The sequence below is a fragment of the Acomys minous genome (assembly GCF_964271855.1).
Source record: "Acomys minous genome assembly, chromosome: 11".
Taxonomy (NCBI): Eukaryota; Metazoa; Chordata; class Mammalia; order Rodentia; family Muridae; genus Acomys; species Acomys minous.
The window spans coordinates 89746286-89752285 of NC_140492.1; positions in this window are offsets into that span (position 1 = coordinate 89746286).

Here is a 6000-nt window from a genome sequence, read left to right on the forward strand (position 1 = left end):
AGTAGTTTCAGTTTCTCCATATCCTTGCAAAAAATATCGGAGTTTTGGTAGGAGCCCCGCCAATGATCATGGGTAGGATCTACCCGCTGGGATTTGACAGGGACCATTCCAATGAGTCAATGCTCATTCATACCATCTCATACGTTATCCTCAGGCTCATACTATCTACTGCTTGGGTTGAGTTCCTTGGTCCCGTAAATTGTTAAACCTCACAAATCATTTTACCATTATGTGCCCCTCACATCGCACTATTTCAGCCCTGGACTCACTTAAGACCTGACTCTAGTCTCATATTTGCACACTGTAGAAAGAGCATTAACTCCTTTACAACCCTCTATAACAAAGTTTTACTCAAAAGTTCACCACTATACAGGGATTTTGAAAAAAAAAAAATGAAGACCCTAAAAACCAAAGGGAAACAAGAGTTTCTACTTGGTTTTGATAAATAATTGATAGTTGTGTAGTTTATTGTAGAAATGTGTTGGGTTTTTTTTTTAAGGAAGACATATCATTTAATGATAATAAATTTGGAGAGATTATTAAGACCTGCTTCTGTTTATTTTGGGGGGGGGTAGCTTTCCTTCCTTCCAGATATAAAACAGGACACCAAATGGTTCCATGGTAAGAGTGGGAGATTTTCAGCTGTGTGCTTATCTCAGGTTTTTTTTTTTTCTTACCATACTCAGTATTCCAAGGTGACACATTTGCTGGGAGTTTTTTCTGGGGCTCCAGTGCTTAGAAACAATGAGAGATAGCAGCAGAAGGCTGGGAAGAGTTAAAGTGCCTTGCAGCATAAGCATCTTCTATCAGGTCATTTGAGGTTTCTAGGCAAGCTGAGCAGGTCCCATCAGCCAAGAGTGAAACAACAGATCCTATAGGGAGTGGGTCTGGGATACTCTGCATTATACTGATGTGTGCCAAAACTCACTGGTTTAATTGTAATTGGAACTGTGACTACTGGATTATTTTGATAAATTGAATTTATGTCATCATTATGCAAGACGTGTTTATGCCTTTGGGGCCATACTGCACTTGGCTAACGTATCCTTTTGACTGACATTGATGGGGTCCTCTGACTTTAGGAAAAATTATTTCTCTGCTTGTCAATGAAGCTTTTCTAATACAGTAGGCAATAATTTTGCTAATGCTAAATTTGGTTAGTGGTTATTTAAATGAATAATATCATTTTTATAACTAGGGTTATATGCCACTAAAATAACTTTATTTCTAGACAAGTAATCCTCACAAAAAAATACAAGCTGTGAGTTCATACTATTTAAATAAGACAAATGTTTATCTAGAATTAACTTGCTAACTGATTAATTTATGGGTACAGTGCTTTCAGCGCGCAAAGTTCATGTAAGGAGTATTGGGAGGCCAGGAATAAGGTACAGCACATGTGTCCAAATGAATCTGTTGTAATAGGACATGGAATTAGACTAATCACTTAGTTCCTAAATAATGGTTATCTAAAAGCAGGACAAAAATACTTTAAATCACCATGTAAAATTATTTTTTAAATAATCCAGACATAAAAAGAAGCAAAACTAATTCAGACATACTATGCCTATATCATAAATATCTTTCTATATTGCTTTCTTATAGAAATTGCTTCACAGTTTCAGACCTTATATTAATATCATATGTACATTTTGAATTAATTTTTGTACATGGTAAAGCAGGGGATCAAGGTTCATTCTTTTGTGTGTGAATATCCACTTCCCACAATCCTCAGTTCTGAATTGTTATTCTTTTTGTGCACCGTACTGGTACATTTTTGTATGTGTGGTCCTTTTGTGTTTCTGTTTGCTTGTAACCGGCTCAGTTCTAGAAGTGGGCCAGGCCTCAGGTGCTATGCTGGCTAATGCTCCCACTCTGCTGAATGCATGGCGGCTGGAGCCTGGCACCACCCACTTCCTACTGGTGAGGCCTCCTGGGGAAGGGCCGGCCCTAAGCACAGAAGGCCCTTTGGTGACCCTCCCCTCTACCAGCCGTGAAATAGGGGCTTTTCGATCCTTGCTGATACGGGACACAGAAACGCCTACCCAATAGCTGTACACCCTGTTCCCCAACTGCACGTGCTCTCTGTGGCTTGAGTGCACAGCGGTTGAAGAACGGCAGAAGCAGGACTGCCCGTGTCTGCCTATTCCATCCTTGTCTTTTAAAATGCCCCACCACTTCCACGGAAGAGACACCAGGAGGACACAGGAGATGCAGGGCACTTGGTCTTCTGCTTTGGGGCCTTGCCGGAAGCTTTTTCTAGCTTGCCGTCCAGTCTCAAGCCTGGGCCTTGGAGCACAATACATTGGTCACCTGATCCCAACCACTGGCTTCAGTTAAAAACAAGCCTCAGCTGTACCCTGGAGTTAACAGGTGACCAGGTACTTTTCTCTTGAAATTACAGCACGAGAAAGCAAGAAAAGTTTTGTCTGTCTATCTGAAGTGTATTAATGTATGCGGCCACTATACGTTTGATTTTGACTTGTTTTGTTTAAATGTATTGAATTTATTATTGTGTTCTGTACACCTTGGTTATAAATTACTGGTTGTTGGAGATGGTTAAAAATCTGTAAGATCTGTCAAACTCATAATTTAAAATTGGAACAAGTGGCATGAGCCAACTTAGGAAACAGGTCTCCAAAGGTACTTTTAAATTGAGATTTTTTTTTTTTGTAATTCTTGTCCTGTATTTAAAAATAGACTTATTAAAGATAGGTCTTATTCTTTTAAACTAAGCATTTTTTATTTTTTTATATACATTTAGATAGATAGATAGATACATACATACATACATACATACATACACACATACATACATACGCACATACACACACACACACACACACACACACACACACACACACACACTAAACTACCTATAGCAGAAAGAACCATGACACAATCAGGAATTATATAAATGTTACATTTTTAGTGTTTTGGCTATTCGTATTTGACAGCCTTGAAGAAAACTTCTTTCTTATCTTGGTGCATCTAAAATTCTGAATATAAAAGATAGGCTTTAAAACAATATTTCTTTAATAGGGTATTAAAGCTGCACCTCCAGCCTATATATTTTAAGACTATAGTGTAAACTGATACCTAAGGATTTATAATTTGATTATTGATTACAATGTTTAAAATTAAGTTCAAACTCATGTTTTGGACACATATGTGTGCATATATGTGTTTGTAACACAGATGCTTTTAAATAGGACCCATGTGGACCATATGATCTGTAGCCTGCCATGTAACTCCACCATCTTGAGATAGCCATGTGGTATAAGGCAACAATTAGAGCCTCTTGGTCCTAATGAGCTCTCTGCTTGTTATAAAGGTTGATTCATATTGACAGACTTCTATATTGCATACTTTGGAAATGGGTAATTTGAAACATGCTTTTAACTTGGGATATATTAATTTTAGAGATATTTAATTGTTTATACTGTTGAAATTTGTGTTTTGTGTTCTAAAAAAATTATGGTTATTATGTTCTACCTTCACTCTCAAAAAGGTTAAAAAATCACTGCATTAGTTATATGTTTGGTTTTATTTTCTGAATATGGCTATGTTTTTAAATTGCCCACCATGGCCTCTAACAACATGTGGCTGGCCACCATGTTGATTCTGAGCTAAAAAGGATAAAATCATAGCTTCATCACCATCTTGGCCAAGGGAAGACACATGACTAGGAGCCATCTTGGTTGTGGGAGACTCATGGCTTTACAGCCATCTCTACTGAGGGCTGCCAACTTCATTCAGTTGCCCTGTTAAGTGCCAAAGCCAACTTCTGTCCTTTAAGCTACCTTTTCCTGTTAAGTCTTAATGATTATATATGCAGGGTCAGCAAGATTGTCAGTTACTCTGTGGACTGTATGTATGATTGAAAGTTTTGCTTTGATACTAGTTCAGAACTATATTTAAAGTTAACTGATGCAGTTGATGGTCAGCTATATCAGGCAATCAGTTGCCTCATATTTAATGAGACAATGCTAAGAGAATGATGCCCCATTGGCAAGGTGGAGTGCATGGTTTTTGGTCGTTCAAATATTTGTATATTGATACAAAATTAAGGTTGTATTTGATTACAGCATACTATGCATCAACTCTTTTTAAGGTGGTGTACCTATGTATTCTTTAAATGATATGTGCAGTTCCAGTCCTTTTAAAATCTACAATAACAAACTTTTAGGATAATTAAAGCTTATAGTTTTGTTAGGTACTAGTTCATATTAATCAAGGGTATTCTCTAAATTAACCAGTCTATATATAGCTAGAAACAAGCAATTCAGATATACTAAAAATAGATAGAGGTGGATCCTCAAACACTTATCTTCAGATTACAGATTGTAACATTCTGTTTTATGTTTGAAAGATGTAGTTTAGAGTGCATAGCAAAAGTCAGATGAAGACTAAGCTCAGATATGCAAATCCTCAAGCGTGTCAGAGATCTGTTGAATAACTAACAAACATTTAGACATTAAAGAAGAAATCATTCTTCATGGTAAATAATTTAAGCAACAAGAAAACTTACCCCATGCCTTATCCTTCTGGTTTCACTGTAGATTAGGTTTATTGGGTGACAGCAGGTACTACTGTGTGTTTGTTATTAATTTTCAATGGATGTCATTTGTTGTGGCTGTAAACTTTTAAGCAATTCTTGAAAGCATTGTCCTTGCTATGGAAGCAGTTTGTAATCTACTGGTGGAAAACAATACAGATAATCCCTAGAGTTGACTTTCACAGTTTTTGATCAATTACACTCATTTATCTCCCCCTGGTATTGGATCATTAGCATTCAAAGTGAAGTCTTTTCAAACATATATTTTTTTTTATCTTTTATCTAATTATAAATAAGGTGGGAACACTGTGACGCTTTCCTGAACCCTTGCTGTAAGAAAATACTACAAATGCTTTTTGCCTACCACTGATATGATACCATCACTTACTCCAGTCAGTGAAACATGCATTACAACATAGTGCCTTTTCTTCCTAGACAAACTATGAAGAGCAAAGCAGACCACTTCCTCACTTGTGACATCTAGTGGCCCAGAATATGCATGACATTCCCTTATTTGTGGGAGGAGCATCATTTGGCAAGTTCAAGGTACCTTTCCTAGGTTTCATCTTCTAAAACTATGGTAGGACACATCTTATTTTCCAGGAGAGATGGATGGGCAGATGGATGGGCAATCCAGGAACTAAGCAGACTAAAATAAAAAATGAAAAATAAATTTATGTCTGCCAACATACACCAAGGCTCAAAAATAAGGTCTAAAGGAAGAAACAAAAACCTGTGACTCATCACCAATCTATTCTCTCTTTGACAAAAGGAAGAAAGCTAAGGTGCAGACATTGCTAGAATGACATCTTGGACACTCAGCAGTGACAAACACAGTTGGATAGAACTTGGAGTCAAACCCTTGGTCTTGTGGGATGCTGGTTTCTTAGGCAAGGATATAGAAATCAACTCAGTCTTACAGTGTTTCCATGGCATCAGCATGCCGAGTTGCTGCCCTTTCTGTGTTTTAAGCACTCGAACTTTGCATGAATTATCTCATTATATTTAGTCCTCAAAACAACTCCAGGTGAGTCTCCTGCTTCATCTATTTTTGAAAGTGAAAATAGAAAGTCTCTGAAGACTAAGTACAAATTGTCTAATTTTACAGGTAGAAAAATCACATGCTTGGCACCTGAGTTCACGTCTCTTTGTCATCAGGCTTATTTCTTTCTTCTATATTGCTAGTACCCACATGCTACTTTTTATTAATTATCGAATGGTCTTCGGGGTTTTTTTGTTTGTTTGGTTTTTTTAACCAGAACTTCCCTATTTCCTTGCCATTTCACTCTGCAATACATATTCTGGGCTTTTTACATCACAGGAGATGTGGGTTTTCTTTAACTGAAAATGATGGAGAAAACTACTAAATATTGCAAGTTTTGTGTTCCAGTGTTGTATTTTAAGAAGTTAGAGGATTCAGAGCTTGCATATAAAGTATAGGA